A 26037-nucleotide genomic window follows, 5' to 3' on the forward strand; every position below is an offset into this window, starting at 1 on the left:
GACCGATACAAAATACCTGTTCAATGCCTCGGCCATTTCATCATATTCCATATGGGCGGCACAGTGGCGCAGTGGTTAGCACCACAGCCTCACAGCTCCAGCGACACGGGTTCAATTCTGGGTACTGCCTGTGTGGAGTTTGCAAGTTCTCCCTGTGTCTGCGTGGTTTTCCTCCAGGTGCTCCGGTTTCCTCCCACATGCCAAAGACTTGCAGGTTGATAGGTAAATTGGCCATTATAAATTGCCCCTACTATAGGTAGGTGGTAGGGCAATATATAGGGACAGGTGGGGATGTGGTAGGAATATGGAATTAGTGTAGGATTAGTATAAATGGGTGGTTGATGGTCGGCACAGACTCGGTGGGCCGAAGGGCCTGTTTCAGTGCTGTATCTCTAACAAAAAACTTAATTTCCTTTCTCTTCCTCTAAAGGACCAACATTTACATTAGCCACTCTTTTTCGTTTTATATATTTATAGAAACTTTTGCTATCTGTCTTTATATTCTGTGCTAGTTTTTTCTCATGTTCTATCTTACTTTTCTTCATAGCTCTTTTTGTGGCTTTCTGTTGACCTTTAAAGTTTTCCCAATCTTTTAGTTTCATGCTGTTTTTGGCCACATTGTATGCCTTCTCTTTCAATTTGATAGCCTCCCTTATTTCCTGAGACACCCATGGCAGATTACCCCTTTTCTTCCAGTCCTTCCTTTTCACTGGAATATACTTTTGCTGAGCACTTTGAAAAATTGCTTTGAAAGTCCTCCACTGCTCGTCAACTGTCCCACCATAAAATCTTTGTTTCCAGTCTACTTTAGCCAAGTCCTCCATCAACATTTCAACAGGGACTGCGAGGATCTCCTGGTTCAGAGTGTTTAAGGGATCCAGACCTAGGCATCGGGAACTAACCCCTGAGAATCACAGCAAAGACTGTCAACATGAGGACATTTAACAACCGGGAGCTGGAACTCTATTGTCACTGTAATTGTGTGTCCGGTGTAATCGCGGTACTTCCGTGCGTGTGTCTCTTGTTTAGAATAAAATGAGGAAGAGCGCCCTCCGACATTACTCTCATTGACCTCGGGTTTTACCCGGGTAAAACAACATTTTACTGGCTGAAATTAACTCTGCAAAGTCCCAGCAAACACACCGGATCCCTCAGTCTTCCCATGTTTCTGTCCGATTGTTTTGAGAGGAGAGGCTCAATAATAACAAACACCCTGCAGAGACAGATCACAATTTGAACATCTACATTGGACTAGCTGCCAGTTTTATATGTTACATGTTGCCCCACACCTCCCCTCCCTCCCTCCACCCTAACCCCATGTTCGGCTTTTCAAATCGGACATTGATGAATGTGAAATGGGGAAAGTTCCCATTGAATTTTGAATGCTGAATTGCTGCAGAGATCTGCGCACGCGCGGTTTGGCCAGTCTAATTGGACGTCAAAATGAGAAGAGCGCATGCGCACCCCTTCCCCCAGCACTGCCTCTGAGCGTCATTCACTGAGTGAGCGGACGATTGTTTAAATCAGCTGTAAATGGAGACATTACAAGCCTGGGGTAAGTGAACAAACAGTATCTGCTCACAGCAGTACAACAGATTTGGGCCCGTGTCTGCCGATGTGCTCATAGATTAGCATTGATTACCGGGTCCATTCAGCGGGAGTGGGGGACAGTTTGTAATGTACATTGTGGAGCAGGAACTGGTCCTGGAACATGGAGTGAGCTGGGGGGGGAAGGGAGAGGTCTTTCTCAGGCAGTGTCTGGACAGGGAGAGAGAGACAGAATATGATGAACTCACTATTGAAAATCATTGCTGATTTCTCTCTCCAAACAGTAATGAATGTTATAATAAAAAGCAAAATACTGCGGATGCTGGAAATCTGAAATAAAAACAAGAAATGTTGTAAATACTCAGCAGGTCTGGCTGTATCTGTGGAGAGAGAAGCAGAGTTAACGTTTCAGGTCAGTGACCCTTCTTCAGTAATGAATGTTCCTGGTTCAGATCCAGTATCTCACTATTTATTGTTATTGGATAGTGAATAGCAGAAAAAAATGTCTGAACAATAAAGATGCGGCAGATTTGAAGGGACCAGGTGAGAAGATTAAAGACACTTTTTTAAACAGTGCTTACTTGTTGTCCGTTGAACAATGAGACATGGAAATAGAAATCTGGCTTACGCAAATGTCACTACTCGATCGGGTATTCCAATTCATGGAGCAGTGTGGGGCTTGGGTTGTTTCTGAATGTCACAAAATTGTTATAAAACCGCTCCAAATATCTGGCAAGTAGAAGCAGAGTTCTGGAGTACTGCAGTGGACTCAGACACTGACACTGCTTGTACTGTTGACTTTCCTTTTGTGATTGTTCAGAATGTTTATTATTGAAAAGATTACATTGATCACTTTTCTGTCTTCTCACTCAGCTGTTATTCAAGTATAAGAGTTGCCTTTCTTTTCCTGCAGGCAAACACTTGAAGGAATCAGAATGAAAGTCGTGATTCCTCGACAGAAGAAAACGTGCATCCAGCTCGTTCCAATACACAGTAGGTACAGTATCAGTCACAACGCACACTGACATGGTCAGGTCGTCATTTCCACTGTAACAAACAAAATAAGTAGTCAGATCCACACTGATTCCAAGGTCGAGAGACACACTATCAATCCAATAGTCAAATAGAGCAGTAGAGATAGGAGTTGTTTCTATTTCACTCCAGCTGACTGGTAGATACATCAATCACAGTCCAAAAACATACACATTATCAGATTTAAATACACTGTGTCACCTTGGCTACAATTCAAATATCAAATCTTAAACAGAACAGACAAAATGTATCTGATTGAAAGCTACAGAATGAATCCCGATAACGTACCCCACAATATAAACTGAGCTACAAATTACACAGCAGTCCAAACATGTCACTAAGGATCAGACAACAACATACACGATTAATTCATTCTCTACAAACCGATGGAATTTGACATTACATAGTTAGTTAGTTAGAGATATAGCACTGAAACAGGCCCTTCGGCCCACCGAGTCTGTGCCGACCATCAACCACCCATTTTATACTAATCCTACATTACTACCACATCCCCACCTGTCCCTATATTTCCCTACCACCTACCTATACTAGGGGCAATTTATAAAGGTCAATTTACCTATCAACCAGCAAGTCTTTGGCATGTGGGAGGAAACCGGAGCACCCGGAGGAAACCCACACAGACACAGGGAGAACTTGCAAACTCCAAACAGGCAGTACCCAGAATTGAACCCGGGTCGCTGGAGCTGTGAGGCTGCGGTGCTAACCACTGCGCCACTGTGCCGCCCCAAATCAGGTCATGCTCTAAATTTGAAAGATCGTCATTCACAATTGCTTTTGCAGAGCTACAAATTGGATACCAAGCTGCAACTCACAAACAAGAATTGAATAAAACCTACAGCAATAAAATATTGTTAATCCATATTTTAAATTAAACACAACCAAACACATATTGATACATTAATGAGTTAAACAAAGCACTGACAACACAATGCCTGAAATATATATTAAGTCCTGAATACAGCAGGATCTCAACTCACATACAGCACAGAGACACATAGATGCAGAGTGAATCCTGCAGTCAAACAGGGTGCCAGAGCCTCACAGATCAAGAATGAATCACATATACAAACACAGTATCAGTAACTTACATATATTGAATGTGTCTATCCTGTGTGCACAGTAGAGATACTGGCAGATACAGAATGTCTCCCACACTTACAAACTCGCTGTCTGTCACTCCAACTGCCTTTCGCTCTCTGTCTCTCCTTCTCTCTCTGACTCTGCCTCTCTCTGTCTCTCTCTCTCTCTCTGTCTCTCTCTCTCTCTATCCCTCCATCTGTCCTTCCCTCCCTGTCACTCCATCTCTCTCCTTCTCTCTCTGTCTCTCACTCTGTCCGTCTATCCGTCTTTCCCCTCCTGACACTCCCTCTCTCACCTTCTATCCCTCTCTGTCCCTCCATTTGTCTTTCCCTCTCTGTCTCTCCCTCTCTCTCCTTCTATCTCTCTTTCTCTCTGTCTGTCCAATTGTCTTGTCCTCCCTGACACTCCCTCTCTCTCCTTCTCTCTCTGTCTCTCTCTCTCTCTGTCTCTCCAACTTCCTTTCCCTCTCTGTCTTTCCCACTCTCTCCTTTTCTCTCACTCTCTGCCTCTCTCTCTCTCTCTCTATCCATCCATCCATCTGTCCTTCCCTCCCTGTCACTCCATCTCTCTGCTTCTCTCTCTGTCTCTCACTTTGTCCCTCCTTCTGTTTTTCTCTCTCTGTCTCTCCCTCTCTCTCCTTCCACCTCTGCCTCACTCTCTCTCCATCTGTCTTTCCGTCTCTGTCACTCCCTCTCTGTCCTTCTCTCTCTGCCTCTCTCTCTCTGTACATCCATCTGCCTTTCCCTCTCTGTCACTCCCTCTCTCTCCTTCTATCTCTGTCTCTCTCTCTCTCTATCCCTCCATCTGTCTTTCCCTCTCTGTCTCTTCCACTCTCTCCTTCTCTCTCTGTCTCTCTGTCCCTCCATCTGTCCTTACCTCCGAGTCACTCCATCTCTCTCCTTCTCTCTCTGTCCCTCCATCTGTCTTTCCCGTCCTGACACTCCCTCTCTCTCCTTCTATCTCTGTCTTTGCCACTCACTCTGTCTCTCTCTCTGTCCCTCCATCTGTCTTTCCCTCTCTGTCTCTCCGTCTTTCTCCTTCTATCTCTGTCTCTGCCTCTCTCTATGTCTCTCTCTCTCTCCCTCCATCTGCCTTTCCCTCTCTGTCCCTCCGTCTTTCTCCTTCTACCTCTGTCTCTGCCTCTCTCTCTGTCTCTCTCTCTGTCCCTCCATCTGCCTTTCCCTCTCTGTCTTTCCCTCTCTGTCTCTCCCCCTCTCCTTCTATCTCTGTCTCTGCCTCACTCTCTGTCTCTCTCTCTGTCCCTCTATCTGTCCTTCCCTCTCTGTCACTCCCTCTCTGTCCTTCTATCTCTGTTTCTCTCTCTGTTCCTCCATCTGTCTTTCCCTCCCTGTCACTCCATTTCTCTCCTTCTCTCTCTGTCTCTCACTTTGTCCCTCCATCTGTCTTTCCCTTCCTGACACTCCCTCTCTCTCCTTCACTCTCTCTGTCATTCCATCTGTCTTTCCCTCCCTGTCTCTGCTTCTCTCTCCTTCTGTCTCTGTCTCTGCATCTGTCTTTCCCTCCCTGTCACTCCATCTGTCTCCTTCTCTCTCTGTCTCTCACTGTGTCCCTCCATCTGTCTTTCCCTCTCTGTCTCTCCCTCTCTCTCCTATCTCTGTGTCTCTCTCTGTCTCACCATCTGTCTTTCCCTCCCTGTCAATCCCTCTCTCTCTCTCTGTCCCTCCATCTGTCTTTCCCTCCCTGACACTCCCTCTCTCTCCTTCTATCTCTGTCTCTCTCTCTCTGTCCCTCCATCTGTCTTTCCCTCCCTGTCACTCCATCTGTCTCCTTCTCTCTCTGTCTCTCACTATGTCCCTCCATCTGTCTTTCCCTCTCTGTCTCCCACTCTCTGCTTCTCACTCTGTCTCTCTCTCTGTCCCTCCATCTGTCTTTCCCTCCCTGTCAATCCCTCTCTCTCTCTCTGTCCCTCCATCTGTCTTTCCCTCCCTGACACTCCCTCTCTCTCCTTCTATCTCTGTCTCTCTCTCTCTGTCCCTCCATCTGTCTTTCCCTCCCTGTCACTCCCTGTCTCTTTCTATCTCTGTCGCTCTCTGTCCCTCCATCTGTCTTTCCCTCCCTGACACACGCTCTCTGTCCTTCTATCTCTGTCTCTCTCTCTATCCCTCTATCCCTCCATCTGTCCTTCCCTCCCTGTCACTCCATCTGTCTCCTTCTCTCTCTGTCTCTCCCACTCTATCCTTCTCTCTCTGTCTTTCTCTCTCTGTCTCTCCATCAGTCTCTCCCCCACATGCCCCCCCCACCCCCGTCACACGCTCTCTCTCTTTCTGTCTCTGTCGCACTCTCTCTACCCCTCCATCTGTCTTTCCCTCCCTGTCTCACCGTCTCTCTCCTCTCTCTGTCTCTCTCTCTCTCTCCCTTCTTCTGCCTTTCCCTCCCTGTCACTCCCTCACTCTCCTTCTGTCTCTCTCTCTCTCTCTCTCTCTGTCCCTCCATCTGTCTTGCCTTCTCTGTCTCTCCCTCTCTCTCCTTCTATCTCTGTCTCTCTCTCTGTCTCTCCCTCCAACTGTCTTTCCCTCCCTGTCACTCCCTGTCTCTCTCTCTCTGTGCCTCCATCTGTCTTTCCCCCTCTGTCTCTACCTCTCTCTCCTTCCATCTCTGCCACTCTCTCTCTCTGTCTCTCCAACTGCCTTTCCCTCTCTGTCTCCCCACTCTCTCCTCTCTCTGTCTTTCTCTGTCTGTCTCTCCATCAGTCTCCCCCCCCCCCCCCGTCACACGCTCTCTTTCTTTCTGTCTCTGTTGCACTCTCTCTACCCCTCCATCTGTCATTCCCGCCCTGTCTCTCCATCTCTCTCCTTCTCACTCTGTCGCTCTCTCTCTGTCCCTTCTTCTGTCTTTCCCTTTCTGTCTCTCCGTCTTTCTCCTTCTATCTCTGTCTCTGCCTCTCTCACTGTCACTCTCTCTCTGTATCCCTCCATCTGTCCTTCCCTCACTATCACTCCATCTCTCTCCTTCTCTCTCTCACTCTCTCTGTCCCTCCATTGGTCTTTCTCCTTCTATCATTGTCTCTGCCTCTCTCTCTGCCTCTCTCTCTGTCCCTCCATTTGTCTTTCCCTCTCTGTCACTCCCTCCCTCTCCTTCTATCTCTGACTCTCTCTCTATCCCTCCCTCTCTCTCCTTCGATCTCTATCTCTGCCACTCTCTCTGTCCCTCCATCTGTCTTTCCCTCTCTTTCTCTCCGTCTTTCTCCTTCTATCTCTGTCTCTCTCTCTATCCCTCCATCTGTCCTTCCCTCCCTGTCACTCCATCTCTCTCCTTTTATCGCTGTCTCGCTCTCTGTGCATCCATCTGTCTTTCCCTCCCTGTCACACACACTCTCGTTCCATCTCTGCCTCTCTCTCTCTGTCTCTCCATCTGTCTTTCCCTCGCTGTCTCTCCCTCTCTGTCCTTCTGTCTCTGTCTCTCTCTCTGTCCCTCCATCTGTCTTTCCCTCTCTGTCAAGCCCTCTCTCTTTCTCTCTGTCCCTCCATCTGTCTTTCCCTCCGACACTCCCTCTCTCTCCTTCTATCTCTGTCTCTCTCTCTCTGTCCCTTCTTCTGTCTTTCCTTCTCTGTCTCTTCCACTCTCTCCTTCTCTCTCTGTCTCTCACTCTGTCCCTCCATCTGTCTTTCCCTCTCTGTCTCTCCGTCTTTCTCCTTCGATCTCTGTCTCTGCCACTCTCTCTGACCCTCCATCTGTCTTTCCCTCTCTGTCTCTCCGTCTTTCTCCATCTATCTCTGTCTCTGCCTCTCTCTCTGTCCCTCCATTGGTCTTTCTCCTTCTATCATTGTCTCTGCCTCTCTCTCTGTCCCTCCATTTGTCTTTCCCTCTCTGTCATTCCCTCCCTCTCCTTCTATCTCTGTCTCTGCCTCTCTCTCTGCCTCTCTCTCTGTCCCTCCATTTGTCCTTCCCTCTCTGTCACTCCATCTCTCTCCTTCTATCTCTGTCTCTCTCTCTGTCCCTCTTTCTGTCTTTCCCTCTTTGCCTCTCCCTCTCTCTCCTTCTATCTCTGTCTCTCCCTCCCTGTCACTCTCTCTCTCCTTCCATCTCTGCCTCTCTCTCTCTCTCTCTCCATCTGTCTTTCCCTCCCTGACACTCCCGCTCTCTCCTTCCATCTCTGCCTCTCTCTCTCTGTCTATCCATCTGTCTTTCCCTCTCTCTCATTCTAGCTCTGTCTCTCTCTCTGTCTCTCCATCAGTCTTTCCCTCTCTGTCTCTCGCTCTCTCTCCTCCTATCTCTCTCTGTCTCTCCATCTGTCTTTCCCTCCCTGTCACTCCCTCTCTCTCCTTCCATCTCTGCCTCTCTCTCTCTCTGTCTCACCATCTGTCTTTCCCTCCCTGACACTCCCTCTCTGTCCTTCTATCACTGTCTCTCTGTCTATCCCTCCGTCTGGCCTTCCCTCCGTCACTCCATCTGTCTCCTTCTCTCTCTGTCTCTCCATCTGTCTTTCCCTCCCTGACACTCCCTCTCTCCTTCTATCTCTGTATCTCTCTCTGTCTCTCCATCTATCTTTCCCTCTCTGTCTCTCCGTCTTTCTCCTTCTATCTCTGTCTCTGCCTCTCTCTCTCTGTCTCTCACTCTGTCCCTCCATCTGTCTTTCCCTCCCTGACACTCCCTCTCTCCTTCTATCTCTGTATCTCTCTCTGACACTCCATCTGTCTTTCCCTCTCTGTCTCTCCGTCTTTCTCCTTCTCTCTCTGTCTCTGCCTCTCTCTCTCTCTGTCTCTCTCTGTCCCTCCATTGGTCTCCCCTTTAGTGACTTGGTGCCAAATTGTTATTATTTTTTATCCATTTGTTGGATGTGTGCATTACTGGCTATGCCAGCATTTTATTGCACATCACGAATTGCCGTTGAACCTTCTTGAACCACTGCAGTCCATGTGGGGTAGATAGACCAACAGTGCTGTTAGGAAGTGAGGTCCAGGATTTTGACCTAGTGACAGTGAAGTGATATAGTTCCAAGTCAGGATGGTGTGAGACCGGAAGGGAAACTTGCAGGTGGTGGTGTTCCCATACGTGTTTCCTGTTTGTTTGCTCTCTCTCCCCCTCCTTATTTCTAGACCTCCCTGTCCTCCTGTCCCTCTGTGTTATGAGAACTGAAGAAGAGAAGGAAGTGGGTGCAGGAACAGAGAGACCTGGGGATGTCTGTGCACAAATTGAAGGTGGCAGGGCTGGTTGAGAAAGTGGTTAAAAGGCATATGGGATGCAGGCTTTGTAAATAGAGGCTGAGAGTATAAAAGCAAGGAGGTTATGATGAAGCTTTATAAAACACTGCTTCATCCTCATCTAGTATTGTGTCCAATTCTGGACACCATACTTTAGGAAGGATGTGGGGGCTTTAGAGAGGATGCATAAAAGATTCACGAGCAAGGTTCCAGGGATGAGGGACTTCAGTTACGTGGATAGATTGGAGAAGCTGGGGTTGTTCTCTGTGTCTTTATCCGTCTTCCTCTCTCTCTCCCTCCTGCAATCTCTGACACTAGGAGAAAGACAGGGGGAGAGAGGGTTAGCTTTGAAGCCAGGAGAAAAAGACCAACAAATTCAGCAACCATTTCAGGAGGAGAAAAGCCAATAACAAGCACAAGCTGTTGGAGGGACGGGAAATCGTTTACGAAGGGACAGAGTATCTGATCACACCCGGGATGGTGTCATGAATGCCCAACAAAGCCCATTTCAGCCTGCAATATGAAAAGGAGGGATAGAGAGCTGAGAGGGAATGAGTTAATTTTGACTGAGTTAAGAAGGGGGCAATGGCGTCCTGCGGGTCCCACAATGCCGCGCGACTGGGAACGGCCACTTTCTGCGGTACAGGCCGCGCTGCACTCTGGGAGGAGGCTCCGCACATGCGCATCTGCACAAGAGCGTTAACCACCGCTTTTTTATATTCTCCCCCGGCTCAGACGTTCAACTTTCCTCCATTGAGATCGAGAGCTGAAGCCGCTTCTCCTTTTCCTTTCCCTTTCAGCTGCTGTTTGCGGAAATATGCGGCCAGCGGGTGACGTCACGCAAACATGGCGGCTGATGACCCCGCCCTCCTGCCATGGCGTTATTGAGGTCTCATTGACTGCCTCGGCACACGTGTCTGGAGGTCAGGGGGTCAAAAGCTGCCCCCAGCCTCCGCGCAGCCGCGGTTTGGGCGACTTGGAACCCCCCTGGGGTGGGGGAGGGGGGGTCAGCACCAGACTCTTAAAGGGACCCTGCACCACCAGAACTGTCCCAAACTCTTAAAGGGACCCAACATGGGCAGACAGAGCAAGACAGTTGGAGAGCAAGTAATAGAGAGGGAAATAGAAAAGAGAGAGTGATGGGGAGAGAGAGAGGAAGAACTGAGCTTGAAAGAATCATAGAGAGACTGAGAGAAAATAGGTGAGAGTGAGAGAGCAACAGATGGTGAGATATGGTGGAAGAATTTCCTCAATTGGACAGAAATGGAGAGAGAGTGATAGAGAGATGGAGGGCCGAAGGGCCTGTACTGCGCTGTAATGTTCTAATAAGGACCGTATTGACTAGGTTTCATCGGAGAATGAGAGAAAATAGGTGAGAGTGAGAGAAACAGATGGTGAGAAATGGAGGGAGAATCTACTCAATTGGACAGAGATGGAGAGACTGAGAGAAAATAGGTGAGAGGGAGAGAGTGAGAGAGCACACGTGTCTGGAGGTCAGGGGGTCAAAAGCTGCCTAAAGTGAGATGGTGAGTAATGGAAGAAGAATTCAGCCCCTCAAACCTGCCCCGCCATTCAATACAACCATGGCTGATCTCATTTCGTCCTCAACTCCACTTTCCTTCCCGTTCTCCATAACCCTTCAACCCATTATTAATTGAAAATCTGACCATCTCCTCCTTAACTTTACTCAACGTCCCGTCATCCAGCACAATGTGGGGTAGTGAATTCCACAGTCTCACGACCCTTTGAGAGAAGTAATGTCTCCTCATCTCTGTTTTAAATCTGCTCCCCCTTATTCTGAAACGATGGCCTCTCGTTCTAGATTGCCTCACAAGAGGAAACATCCACTCTGTCTACTTTGTCAATCCCCTGAATCATCTTATATACCTCAATTAGATTTCCCCTCATTCTTCTAAACACTAGAGAGCAAAGGCCTAAACTGCTCAATCTCTCTTCATAAGACAAACCTTTCATATCTGGAATCAGTCGAGTGAACCTCCTCTGAACTGTCTCAAAGAACAAAGAACAGTACAGCACAGGAACAGGCCATTCGGCCCTCCAAGCCTGCGCCGATCTTGATGCCTGCCAATATTAAACAAGTGGTGACCCGTACCTCCCACATCCTGTAAGAGGAGCATGCAACTGCCCGAGCTTCCATCCCCTCCGCTCTAAATTGACAAAAGAGATTTAAAAAAAATAAAGGAAAAAAACTTACCTGACCGAACCCTCCACACAAGAGACCTTTTTTTTTGGTTAGAGGAGGAGGATGGGTGGGAGACACTACACGTGTAGTGTTTCAGGTTTAGCCACTGCCTGAATATATAAGTTCACTTACCCAGCAGTCCCCGTGTCCGTGTCCGCCCAATCACGAGGTAAGTACTTTCTAGTGAAACTTACCTTCCCGGCTGCCCCCTGGCTCGCACTCTCACCACTCCCACTGCTCAAATGGAAGAAAGAAATACCCACCAATCACTGAGCAGCTCTCCTGTGACATCACACTTCACCTTTTGCTGGTCAAGCAGGTCCACAGAACAGAACCGAGCGGCTCTCGCTGCTGCTTCTGGTCTCTGGCTTCGGCTCCTTTTATCTCCCGGCTCCTCTTGCCTCTTCCCGCTCTCGCTGCAGAGATCTGCTCACGCGCGATATAGGCCTGTCGAATATGACGTCATAACGCGGAGAAGAGCGCATGCTCACCCCATCCCCCAGCTCTGTCTCTGAGCACCATTCACTGTGATTGTTTAAATCAGCTGCAAATGGAGACATTACAAGCCTGGGGTAAGTGAACAAACAGTATCTGCTCACAGCAGTACAACAGATTTGGGCCCGCGTCTGCCGATGTGCTGATAGATTAGCATTGATTACCGGGTACATTCAGCGGGAGTGGGGGACAGTTTGTAATGTGCATTGTGGAGCAGGAACTGGTCCTGGAACATGGAGTGAGCCGGGGGGGAAGGGAGAGGTCTTTCTCAGGCAGTGTCTGGACAGGGAGAGAGAGACAGAATATGATGAACTCACTATTGAAAATCATTGCTGATTTCTGTCTCCAAACCATAAAGAATGTTATAATAAAAAGCAAAATACTGCGGATGCTGGAAATCTGAAATAAAAACAAGAAATGTTGTAAATACTCAGCAGGTCTGTTTACATCTTTGGAGAGAGAAATAGAGTTAACGTTTCAGGTCAGTGACCCTTCTTCAGTAATGAATGTTCCTGGTTCAGATCCAGTATCTCACTATTTATTGTTATTGGATAGTGAATAGCAGAAAATCTGGCTGAACAATAAAGATGCGGCAGATTTGAAGGGACCAGGTGAGAAGATTAAAGACACTTTTTTAAACAGTGCTTACTTGTTGTCCGTTGAACAATGAGACATGGAAATAGAAATCTGGCTTACACAAATGTCACTACTCGATCGGGTATTCCAATTCATGGAGCAGTGCGGGGCTTGGGGTGTTTTTGAATGTCACAAAATTGTTATAAAACCGCTACAAATACCTGGCAAGTAGAAGCAGAGTTCTGCAGTACTGCAGTGGACTCAAACACTGACACTGCTTGTGTTGCTGACTTTCCTTTTGTGATTGTTCAGAATGATTATTATTGAAAAGATTACATTGATCAGTTTTCTGTCTTCTCACTCAGCTGTTATTCAAGTATAAGAGTTGCCTTTCTTTTCCTGCAGGCAAACACTTGAAGGAACCAGAAGGAAAGGCATGACTCCTCGACAGAAGGAAACGTGCATCCAGCTCGTTCCAATACACAGTAGGTATAGTATCAGTCACAAAGTACAGTGACACGGTCAGGTTGTCATTTCCACTGTAACGAACAAAAGAAGTAGTCAGACCCACACTGATCCCAAGAGACACATTATCAATTCAATAGTCAAACAGAGCATTAGAGATAGTAGTTGTTTCTATTTCACTCCAACTGACTGGTAGATATATCAATCACAGTCCAAAAACACACACAGTATCAGATTTAAATACATTGTGTTGCCTTGGTTACAATTCAGTTACCAAATCTTAAGTAGAACTGAACAAATGTACCTAAATGAAAGCTACAGAATGAATCCCGATAACGTACCCCACAATATAAACTGAGCTACAAATTACACACCAGTGTAAACATGTCACTAAGGGTCAGACAAAAACATACAGGATTAATTCATTCTCTACAAACTGATGGAATTTGACATTACATATAAGGTCATGTTCTAAAATTGAATGATCGTCATTCACAATTGCTTTTGCAGAGATACAAATTGAATACCAAACTGCAACTCACAAACAAGAATTGAATAAATCCGACAGCAATAAAATATTGTTAATCCATATTTTAAATTAAACACAAGTAAACATATATTGATACATTAATGTGTGAAACAAAGCATTGACAACACAATGCCTGAAATATATATTAAGCCCTGAATACAGCAGGATCTCAACTCACATACAGCACAAAGACACATCGATGCAGAGTGAATCCTACAGTCAAACAGGGTGCCAGAGCCTCACAGATCAGGAATGAATCACATATACAGACACAGTATCAGTAACTTACATATATTGAATGTGTCTATCCTGTGTGCACAGCAGAGATACTGGCAGATCCAGAATGTCTCCCACACTTACATACTCCCCCATAGACAGACACATAAGGAATGCATTCCAAACACACATTCAGTACCAGAGACTCAAATTCAGAATAAACCCGACATTCACACACAGGACCAGAGACTGAAAGTCCAGAATGTGGCCCACATTCATATACATATCATTAGCCCTTATCCAATAGGTTTGAGCTTCTTGCTCCCTGTGTGGACGAGGGCACAGGCTGTCGGGAGGATGAGCAAACTGTCCACAGCACCGTGGTTCAGAGAGCTATTCAAGTGGGGGGATTAGTAATAGGGGATTGCAGATTTAGGGGAATAGATTCCATTCTCTGGCATCAATAACAGGGAGTCCCAAAGGCTGTGTTGCCGACCTGGTGCTAAGATTAACGACATCTCTTCTTGACTGGTGAGTAACTTGGAGTGGGAGGGGAAGGATCCAGCTGTCTTGGTCCACATCGGTAGGACAAGGAATCTGCTTCTGCTCAGAGCCTATGAGCAGCTTGGGGCTAAATTAAAAAGCAGAACCAGAAAGGTAATACTCTCCAGAATGCTACCAATGCAATGTGCAAATTGGTGTAGGGTAAATCAGATTATAGAGGTAAACGTATGGCTCAAAGATTGGTGTGGGAGAAACGGGTTCCAATTCCTGGGGCACTGGCACCAGTACTGGGAAAGGAGAGAGCTGTTCCACTGGGACAGGCTTCATTTGGACCATGCTGGGACCAATGTCCTGGCGAATCATATAACTAGGGTTGTAGATAGGACTTTAAATTTATTAGTGTGGGGTGGGGGGTGGCGTTCAATTGAAGGGAAGTTTAAAAAATCAAAAAGGAATGAGAGAACAGAGGTGCAGAGTAGTGAAGAGGCAAACGGTAATCAAAGTATGACAGGAAGGTGCAGCTAATATAAGCAGAAGAGTTCAGCAGAAATTAGAACCAGAATGAATAATAATGATAAAAAGTCAAAGCCTCTTTATCTGAATGAACACAGCATTTGTAACAAGATAGATCAGTTGGCGGCACAAATAGAAATAAATGAATGTGACTTGATAGCTATTACAGAGACGTAGTTGCAGGGTGACCAAGACTGGAAACTCAATATTCAAGGTTATACAATGCTCTGGAAAAATAGGCTGAAAGGAAAAGGAGGTGGGGTAGCTTTGTTAATAAAGGAAGGTATCAGTGTGGTGTTGAGTCGTGAAATAGGTGCAATAGATCATGATGTGGAATCAGTTTGGGTGGAAATAAAGAATAGCAAAGGGAAGAAGTCACAGGTGGGAGTCATCCATAGGCCCCCGAAGAGCTGTCTCACGATAGGACAAAGTATAAATCGGGAAATAATGGAGCTGTGTAAGAAGGGTGCTACAATAGTCACGAATGATTTTAATCTGCATATTGACTGGACAAATCAGATTGGCAGAGGTAATATGGAAGGTGAATTTGTAGAGAACATCAGGGACTGTTACTTCGATCAATATATTGCAGAACATACCCGGGAACAGGTTATTTTGGATCTAGTAATGTGTAATGTGATAGGATTAACAAGAGATATTGTAGTTAAGGATCCTCTCTGGGGTAGTGATCACAACATGGTAGAATTTCAAATTCAGTTTGAGGGCGAGCAACTCGAGTCTCAAACCAGTGTCCTCAAATTAAACAATGGCAATTGCTGTGGTATGAAGAAAGAGTTGTCTAAAGCGGGCTGGGAAAATGGACTAAGGGGAAGGTCATTGGATGAGCAGTGGCAGACATTTAAACAGATATTTCATAATGCTGAGCAAAAATTTATCCCAGTCAAAAAGAGAAGCATGAACCATCTGTGGTTAATAAATGCTGCCAAGGAGAATATCCAATCAAAAACTAAGGCATACAATGAGGCAAAAACTAGTGGTGGGCCAGGGGATTGGGAATATTTTCGGAATCAGCAACGGATGACTAAAAAGTTAATAAAGAGGGGGAACATTGATTCTGACAGTAAATTGGCAAGAAATATATAAACAAACAGCGAGAGATTCTCCGGGTATATAAAAAGAACGAGAGTAGCTAAAGTGAGTGAGGGGACCTCAGAGGATGCAACTGGAGAACTGATAATGGGGAACAGGGAAATGGCAAATAATTTATACCAATATTTTGCCTTGGTCTTCACACATTACACATACTCACGCAGCAGACGTTGATAGCTGCAGAAAAAGGAAATGTGCACACAGACACCTATAAGGAACTGTAAGATGCAGATAAGAACACAAACTTACAGACCAGAAATCGCAAGATTCAGAGAAAAAAAAACCCATATCACACACTAGAGTTTGAAAGATACAGAATAAACCCACACTGTCATACCTTAACTTTACAGGTACAACTTAAAACTGACACTCACATACCAGAAACCAACTGGTGCAAAGTGAAACTCAGTCAAGTAACAGCAACTGACAGGCACAGATCAAAAACCAGAATCATATCACAGAAAATAACAGGTACAGAATAAAACAACAGTCACAGATCAGAATCTGGCAGGTAGAGAAATAAACCACCTTACTTTGCCATAAACTGCCAGGTACAGACTAAAACAGATATTCATTTACTATCAATGGACAGGTACAGATCTAATCCTTCATTCACTTAACAGAAGCAAAAAGGTATAGGATAAAGCATGTACTCAAATTCCAAAGATTGAAAGATCCAGAATAAACCCACATTCACATACCAGAAACTGACAGGGAAAGATTGAAATCTTCACACATTTCAGAAAGTAACTGGTACAGAATAAATGCCACCCTCACATTTGAGAAACTGGTAGATACAGATTGAAACACAGACTCGCAAACGTGAAGCCAAAAGGTACAGATTAAAATCTCCATTCACAGATCAGAAATTAGGAGATGAAGTATAAAAACCACACTTAACTACCAGAGACTGACAGACACAGAGTGAAATCCATAGTGAATTGCAAGAAATTTACAGTTAGAGAGGGAAAGTCTGTGATGCATAACAGAGTGTGACAGGTACAAAGAAAACCTGACAATTGGCACTTCAGACACTGACAAATACAGAGCAAAACATACGCATAAGGAAGAAGATTCATATACCAGATACTGACAGATACAGACTAAAACTGGCACACAGGTAAAGGAAACTGAGAGGTTCAGAATAAAATTGGCAGTCACATACCAGAGAATGACATGTACAAATTAAACCTCAGAGCCATCTGTCAGAAACTGGCATGTCGAGATTAAAAATCACATTCACATCCGAGACAATGTAGTGATGTGGTGAAAAATCCACAATCAAAAACCAGAATGTACCCCTTACTCTTATAACAGATAGTGACAGTGACAGGATAAAAACCACAGCTACACATTAGAAATTTAAGGGCACAGATTAAACCTTAAATTGGCCTACTAGACACTTAAAGTTGAAGAGTGAACCCCCACTCATATTCCCAAGAATGGAATATTAACAGTCAAATCCACACTCACATATTCTAAACTGATGGGGACAAAGTACAAGCCAGACACACAGACACATCAAAATCTGAAAGGTACAGAATAAGACGGTTCTCACATAAAACAGGTACCGATATACTCACACTCAAAATCAGAAACTGACAGAGATAAATTGTAGACTAGGGAATTGAGAGGTAAACGTGCTGGGACCAGTTTTCTGGCAAACTGCATAACGAGGGAAGCAGAGAGGGCTTTGAACGAAACAAAGGGGTAAAGGGATCAAGCTTGGGTTGGCGCAACAAATCAAGGGGTAGAGTCAAGGTAAGAGAGCAGAATAGTAACATGGGAAATCAAGACCAGCGAATGGCGGAAGGGACAGAGAGAAAAAAACCTAAGAACACAGCAACAGTCAACACAAGGTGTTACAAAGATAACAAAAATATAAGACTCTGTATTTGAATGCACATAGCATTCATAACAAGGTAGAGGAACAGATAGTGCACATTGAAGTAAATAAAGATGATTTAATAGCCATTACAGAGACATGGTTGCAAGATAACAATGGTTGGGTCCTGAATATTGAGGGGTATACAGCATTCAAGAAGAATAGGAAGCTAGATAAAGGTGAAGGGGTTGCACTGTTAATCAAGGATGACCTTGGTGCAATAGTTAGAGATGACCTTGGTTCAGGAGATCAGGATGTAGAATCGGTTTGGGTGACAATGAGCAATAGTCGGGGAAATAAGTCACGAGTGGGAGTTGTGTACTGGCCACCGAGCAATAATGACAATGTAGGGTGAAGTATACAAGAACAAATTTTGGGTGCTTGTGATAAAGGGATGGAAATAATAATGGGGATTTTATTCAACATATAAACTGGAAAAATGAGATTGGTTATAGCAGCCTGGACGAGGAGTTCATAGAATGCTTTTGAGATAGTTTCTTTGAGCAGTACATTCTGGAACCAGGTTATATTAGATTTGGTATTGTGTAATTTGACAGGATTAATTAATGACCTCAGAGTAAAGGCACCTCCAGGCAGCAGCAACCACAATATGACTGAATTTTGCATCCAGTTTGAAATTGAGAGGAGTGGGTCTAAGACTAGTATTTTAAACTTAAATAAGGACAACTATGTGGGCATGAAAGCTGAGCTAGCTGAATTGAACTGGGTTACTAGGCTAGGAGATAAATCAATAGAGAAGCAGTGGCAGACATTGAAGGTGATATTTCTGAATACTCAAAGGAATTATACACCTACAGTAAAGTAAAATTCCAAGGGGAGGACCCACCATCCATTGTTAACTAAAGAAGTTAAGGATAGCCTCAACCTTAAGGAAAAAGCATAGAATTGTGCAAAGACGAGGGGCAGGTCAGATGATTGGTCAGAATATAATGAATGGCAGAGAATGACTGAAAGATTAATCAGGGGAAAATAAATTAGATTATGACAGCAAACTAGCTGGAAATGTAAAAACGGATAGCAAGAGTTTCCAAAGGTATTTAAAAAGGAAAAGTGTAAGTAAAGTGAGTGTTGGTCCTTTAGAGAATGAGAATGGGGAGTTAATAGTAGATAATAAAGAAATGGTGGTTGAAATGAACAAATATTTGGCTTCTGTCTTCACCAGAGGATACACAAAATATTTCAGTAATAGCAGTAAATCAGGAGGTGCAAGGAAGAGAGGAACTTGGTGAAGTTACAATCACCAGGGAAGTGGTACTGAATAAACTGATGGAGCTGCTGGCTGACAAGTCTCTGGGTCCTGATGGGCTTCATCCTCGGGTCCTTAAAGTTATGGCTGCTGAAATAGTTGACTCGTTGTTAATTTTTCAAGGTTCGCTAGATTCTAGAAAGGTTCCATCAAACTGGAAAGTAGTAAATATATCCCTTCTATTCAAGAAGGTGGGGAGGCAGAAATTGGGTAACTATAGGCCAGTTAGCTTGACCCCTGATTCAGGGAAGGCATTAGAATTGATCATTAAGGAGGCTATAGCTGGGCCTTTAGAAAAACACAAGGTCATTGGAAATGTTCAGCATGGCGATGTGAAAGGGAAATCATGGTTAACCAAAGTATTAGAGTTCTTTCAAGGAGGAAAATGCACTGGGGATAAAGGGGAGCCCATTGACATACAGTATTTGGTTTTCAAGAAGGCCTTTGTCAAGGTGTCACATGAAAGGTTATTGTGCAAAGCAGGAGTTCATGGTGTAGGGGGTAACTTAATTAGCATGGATAGAAGATTGGCTGGCTGACAGAAAACATTCTGATTGGGAGGATGTGATAAGTGGAGTAACACAGGGGTCTGTGCTGGGCCCACAACTTTTTACCATTTATATCCATAACCTAGATGAGGGGAGCAATGGCATGGCAGTTAAATTTACAGATGACACACAGATCGGTAGGAAAGTGTGTTGTGGAGAGGACAGAAGGAGGTTGCAGACCTTGATAGATGGTTGAGTGAGTGGTCAGAAATCTGGCAGATGAAGTGTAATGTGAAAAAATGTGAAGTTGTTCACTTTGTCTGGAAGATTAAAAAAACCAAGTATTACTTAAATGGAGAACAACTGCATAATTCCGAGGTGCAGAGGGATCTAGGTGTTCTGGTGCATGAGTCATGAAAAGTTAGTATGCAGGTACAGCAAGTCATCAAGAAGGAAAATGGAATACTATCCTTTATCATGAGAGGAATTGAAAATAAATGGAAGAATGTTGTGCTTCAGTTATACAGGGCATTGGTGTGACCACATCTTGAATACTGCGTGCAGATTTAGTCTCCATATTTCAGGAAGGAAGAAAATGTGTTAGAGGCGTTTCACAGGAGGTTTATTAGATTGATACCTGGAATGAGTGGGTTGTCTTATGAGGAAAGGTTGGACAGACTGGGCTTTTCTTCACTGGAGTTTAGAAGAGTGAGGGGAGACTTGATTGAAGTGTATAACATCGTGAATGGTCTTGACAAGTGGATGGGGAAAGGATGTTTCCTCTTGTGGATGAGTTCAGAACTCGGGGGTGCTGTTTTCGAATTAGGGGTCGCCATTTTAGGACAGAGATGAGATTTTTTTCTCTCCGAGGGTTGTGCAAATTTGGAGTTCTCTGCCTCAGAAGGTGGTGGAGGTGGGGTAATTGAATAATTTTAAGGCAGAGGTAGATAGATTCTTGTTAGGCAAGGGAATCAAAGATTATCAGGCATAGATGGGAGTGTGGAATTCAACTCAGAAATTGATCAGCCAAGAACAAATTGAATAGCGGAGCAAGCTCGAGCGGCTGAATGGTCTACTTCTGCTTTTTCAGCAGGACTGGGGGAATGTTTGTAATATGCACTGTGAAGCAGGAACTGGTCCAGGAACATGGAGTGAGCCAGGGGAAAGGGAGAGGTCTTTCTCAGGCAGTGTCGAGACAGGGAGAGAGAGACAGAATATGATGAACTCCCTTTTCAAAATTATTGCTGATTTCTCTCTCCAAACTGTAATGAATGTTCCTGGTTCGGATTCAATATCTCACTGTTTGTTGTTGTTGGATAGTGAATTGGGTGGCAGAGTGGCCCAGTGACTAGCACCGCAACCTCACAGCTCCAGTGACATTGGTCCGGTTCTTCATACTGCTTGTGTGGATTTTGCAACTTTTCCCTGTGACTGCATGGGTTTCCGTTGGGTGCTCTGGTTTCCTTCCACATGCCAAAGACTTGCAAGTTGATTGGTAAATTAGCCATTGTTAAAATAAAATGCCCCTGGTGTAGGTATGTTGTAGGAGAATAGTGGGGACTTTAGAGGGAAAAATGGGATTAATATAGGATTGGTATAAATGGGTGGTGGATGGTCAGGAAGGACTCGATGGGCTGAAGGGCCTGTTTCGGTACTGTATATCGCCATGAATGGCGGGAAAAAAATGGCTGAATAATGTAGACACGGCAGATTTTCAAAGACTGTCTATTGCAGGATCAGGTGAGGAGATTAAGGACACTTTTTTAAACAGTTATTACTTCTTGTCTATTGAACAATTGGACATGGAAATAGAACTCTGGCTTGTGCAAATGTCACTTCTCCATTGAGTCGTCCGAGTCATTGAGCACTGCGGGGCATGGGTTGTTTCTGAATGTCACAAAATTGCTGTAAAACTGCTCCAAATACCTGGGAAACAGAAGCAGAGTGCTGCAGTACTGCAGTGGACTCAGACACTGACACTGCTTATGTGTGAACTTTCTTTTTGTGATTGCTCAGAATGATTATTATTGAAAATATTACATTGATTACTTTTGTGTCTTCTCACTCACCTGTTCTTCATGTGTAAGAGTTACCTTTTTTTTCCACCAGGCAAACACTCGAAGGAACCAGAACGAAAGTCATGACTCATCAATAGATGGAAAAGTACCTCCAGCTCGTTCCAACACATATTAGGTACAGTATCAGTCACAAAGCACAGTGACACGGTCAGGTCATCATTTCCACTGTAACAAACAAAAGAAGTAGTCAGACCCAGACTGATCCCAAAGAGACACATTATCAATCCAATAGTCAAACAGAGCATAGAGATAGTATTTGTTTCTATTTCTCTCCAACTGACTGGTAGATACATGAATCACAGTCCAAAAACACACACATTATCTGATTTAAATACACTGTGTCACCTTGGCTACAATTCAAATACCAAATCTTAAACAGAACAGACAAAATGTACCTGATTGAAAGCTACAGAATAAATCCCAATAACACACCCCACAATATAAACTGAGCTACAAATTACACACCAGTGTAAACATGTCACTAAGGGTCAGACAAAAACATACAGGATTAGTTCATTTACTACAAACCGATGGAATTTGACATTACATGTCAGGTCATGCTCTAAAATTGAAAGATTGTCATTCACAATTGCTTTTGCAGAGCTACAAATTGGATAAAAAGCCACAACTCACAAACAAGAATTGAATAAAACCTACAGCAATAAAACATTGTTAATTAAACACAAGTAAACACATATTGATACATTAACGTGTGAAACAAAGAGTTGTCACCACAATGCCTGAGATACATATGAAGTACCGGATATTCCAAAATTGTGTCGACTCTGGAGCAGTTCGTACAGATTGGAGGGTGGAAAATATAACCTCACTATTTAAAACAAGGAGGGAGAAAAAAAAAGGAATTACAGACCAATGAACCTTACATCAGTAGTGGGGAAATTGCTGGAGTCTATTATAAAGGATGTGATAGTTTTACGAAAGAGAAGTCATGCTTAACAAATCCACTGGAGTTTTTTGAGGATGTAACTAGCAGACTCGATAATGGAGAACTAGTGGATGTGGTGCATTTGGATTTTCAGAAGGCTTTTGACAAGGTCCCACATAAGAGGTTAGTGTGCAAAATTAAAGCACATGGGATTGGGGGTAATATACTGGCAGGGATTGGGAATTAGTTGACAGACAGGAAACAGAGTAGGAATAAATGGGTATATTTCTGGGTGGCAGGCAGGGTCCAGTGGGGTACTGCAGGAAACTGTGCTTGAGCCCCAGCTATTCACAATATATCTTACAGACTTGGGTGAGGGAAGTAAATGTAACATTTTCCAGGTTTGCAGATGACACAGAGCTGGGGGTGGGGTTTGGGAGGGGTGGGGATTGTGAGGTTGAGGAGGATGTAAAAGGCTCCAATGTGATTTGGACAAGTTGGGTGAGTAGGCAACTGCGTGGCAGATGAAATATAAATAGGATAAAAGTGAAGTTATCCACTTTGGATTTAAAACAGTAAAGCAGATTATTATCTGAATAGTGATAGGTAGGGAAAGGGGGAGGTGCAACGAGACCTGGGTGTCCTTGTACATCAGTCGCTGAAAGCAAGCATTCAGGTGCAGCAAGCAATTAGGAAGGAAAAATGGTATGTTGGCCTTCGTTGCAAGAGGATTTGAGACAAGGAGCACAGATGTCTTACTGCAGTTATACAAGGCCTTGGTGAGACTCATCTGGAGTATTTAGAGTCATAGAGTGATACAGCACTGAACCAGGCCCTTTGGGCAACCGAGTCTGTGCTGACCAACAACCACCCATTTTTATACTAATCCTACATTAACCCCATCCGACCAACAATCACCTATTTATACTAATCCTACATTAATCCCATATTCCCTACCTCTAACCACCTTCCCGACCACCAACCTATACTAGGGGCAATTTACAATGGCCAATTTACCTATCAACCTGCAAGTCTTTGGCTGTGGGAGAAAATCAGAGCACCCAGCAGAAACCCACATGGTCACAGGAAGAACTTGCAAACTCCGCACAGGCAGTACCCAGAACAAAACCCATGTCGCTGGAGCTGTGAGGCTGTGGTGCTAACCACTGTGCCGCCGTAGTGTGTGTAGTTTTGGTCTATTTATCTGAGGAATTTTGTTCTCGCCTTGTTTCCTGGGATGGCAGGATTGATGTACGAGGAGAGATTGGGTCAAGTAGGCCTACATTTACTTTGGTTTAGAAGAATGAGAGGGGATCTCATAGAAACCAATAAAATTCTAACAGGACTAATCATGCTGAATGCAGGGAGGATGTTCCCGATGTCTGGGGAGTCCAGAACCAGGGTTCACAGTCTCAGGATACGGGGTATGCAATTTAGAACTGAGATGAGGAGAAATTTCTTCACTTAGAGGATGGTGAACCTATGGAGTTGTCTACCACAGAAGGCAGTGGAGGCCAAGTCATTAGATATATTCAAGAAGGAAATAGATATATTTCTTAATGCCAAAGGGATCAACTGATATGGGGAGAATGTGGGAACAGGGCACTGAATTGGACAAATAGCCATGATCCCTATTTAAATGGTGAAGCAAGCCCTTTGGGGGCCTTCCCCTGCTCCTATTTTCTATGTTTCGATGAATACAGCAGGATCCCACACTCACATACAGCACATAGACACCGAGGTGCAGAATGAATCCTGCACTCAAACAGAGAACAAGAGCTTCAGAGATCGAGAATGAATCACAAATACAGACACAGTATCAGTAACTTACATATATTGAATGAGTCCAACATGTGTGCACAGTACAGATACTGGCAGATACAGAATTTCTCACGCATGTACAGAATCCCCTAGAGACAAACACAAAGGGAATGAATTCCAAACACACATCCAGTACCAGAGACTGTCAAATTCATAATGAAGCCTAAATTCACACACAGGATCAGAGACTGAAAGGTACAGAATGTGGTCCACAGTCATATCATTATCCTTATCCCTTATCCATGAGGTATGAGGTTGTTGCTCCACATGTGGATGAGGGCACAGGCTGCAGGGAGGATGAGCAAACTGACCACAGCACCGTGGTTCAGAGTGCCATTCAAGTGGGGGGTTTAGTAATAGGGGATAGTATAGTTCGGGGAATAGATACTGTTCTCTGCAGCAAAGACAGGGAGTCCTGAAGGCTGTGCTGTCTACCTGGTGCCAAGATTAAGGACATCTCTTCTGGACTGTAGAGGAGCTTGGAGTGGGATGGGAAGGATCCAGTTGTCGTGGTCCACATAGATATCAATGCCGTAGGTAGGACTTGAAAGAGGTTCTGCTGAGGTACAAGGAACAGCTCGGGGTTAAATTAAACAACAGAACATCAAAGGTAATACTCTCCGAATTACTACCTGAGCCATGTGCAAATTGGCATAGGGTAAATAAGATTGGAGAGGTAAACGTGTGGCTCAAAGTTTGGTGTGTGAGTAATGGGTTCCAATTCATGCAGCAGTGGCACCAGTACTGGGGAAGGAGAGAGCTGTTCCATTGGGATGGGCTTCATTTGAACCATGCTGGGACCAGTGTCCTGTTGAATTGTATAACTAGGGTTGTAGATATGACTTTAAAGTAATTAGTGTGGGGAAGGTTTCAATTGTAGGGAAGTTTAAAAAATCAAAAAGAAATGAGAAAGCACTGGTGCAGGCTAGTGAAGAGACATATGGTAATCAAAGTGTGACAGGAAGGTGCCGAAAATATTAGCAGAAGAGTGCAGCAACAATTCAAACCAGAATGACTAATAATGGTAAAAAGTCAAGGCTTAAGGTTCTTGAACTGAATGCACCCAACATTTGGAAAAAGGTAGATGAGTTGATGGCACAAATAGAAATAAATGAATGTGACTTGATAGCTGTTACAGAGACGTAGTTGCAGGGTGACCAAGACTGGAAACTCAATATTCAACGTTCTGGAAAAATAGACAAAAAGAAGCAGGTAGGATAGCTTTGTTATCAAAGGAAGGTATCAGTCCAGTGGTGAGTGGTGATATAGGTGCAATAGATCATGATGCAGAATCAGTTTGGGTGGAAATTAGGAAGAGCAAGGGGAAGAAGTCACGGGTGGGATTCGACTATAGGTCCCTTACGTGTCGTCTCACTGTCGGACAAAGTATAAATCGGGAGATAAAGGTGCCATGTAAGAAGGGTGGCAGAATTGTTATGGGTAATTTTAATCTGCATATTGACTGGACAAATCAGATTGGCAGAGGTAACATTGAAGACAAATTTGTAGCATGCATCAGGGACTGATACTTAGAGTAATACATTGCAGAACCTACCCGGGAACAGGGTATTTTAGATCTAGCAATGTGTAATAAGGTAGTATTAATAAGAGATATCGTAGTTAAGAATCCTCTGGTGTGTAGTGATCACAACATGGTAGAATTTCAAATTCAGTTTGAGGGCGAGCAACTCGGGTCTCAAACCAGTGTCCTTAACTTGAAAAAGGCAATTGCAGTGGTATGAAGAAAGAGTTGTCTAAAGTGGGCTGGGAAAATAGCGTAAGGGGAAAGTTAGTGAATGAGCAGTGGCAGGCATTTAAACAGATAGTTCATAATGCTGAGCAAAAATTAATCCCAGTCAAAAAGAGAAGGATGAACCACCCATGATTAACAAATTCAGTCAAGGAGAGTATCCAATCAAAAACTAAGGCATACAAAGTGGCAAAGATTAGTGGTAGGCCGGACGATTGGGAATTTTTTTAGGAACCAGCAGCGGATGACAAAAAAGGGAGAAAAACGATTATGAAAGTAAATTGGCAACAAATATAAAAACAAACAGTGAGAGCTTCTATGGGTATAGAAAAAGAGAGTAGCTAAAGGGAGTGTGGGACTTTGGAGGATGTGACTGTAGAATTGATCACAGGGAACAGGGAAATGGCA

At 44.3% G+C, this 26037-nt stretch overlaps 1 long non-coding RNA gene across 2 annotated transcripts in view; it reads left to right on the top strand.

Moving 5' to 3' along the window:
- Positions 1–1512: 1512 nt before the first annotated feature.
- Positions 1513–26037, top strand: part of LOC137356378 (uncharacterized) — a 90525-nt gene continuing 66000 nt past the window's right edge. For both annotated transcript variants that reach the window (XR_010971043.1, XR_010971042.1), the window contains exons 1-2: positions 1513–1555; positions 12523–12602. This is a non-coding gene — a long non-coding RNA (uncharacterized lncRNA). The remainder of the gene's footprint in view (positions 1556–12522; positions 12603–26037) is intronic.

Source organism: Heterodontus francisci, chromosome 45 (assembly GCF_036365525.1).
Source record: "Heterodontus francisci isolate sHetFra1 chromosome 45, sHetFra1.hap1, whole genome shotgun sequence".
Lineage (NCBI taxonomy): Eukaryota > Metazoa > Chordata > Chondrichthyes > Heterodontiformes > Heterodontidae > Heterodontus > Heterodontus francisci.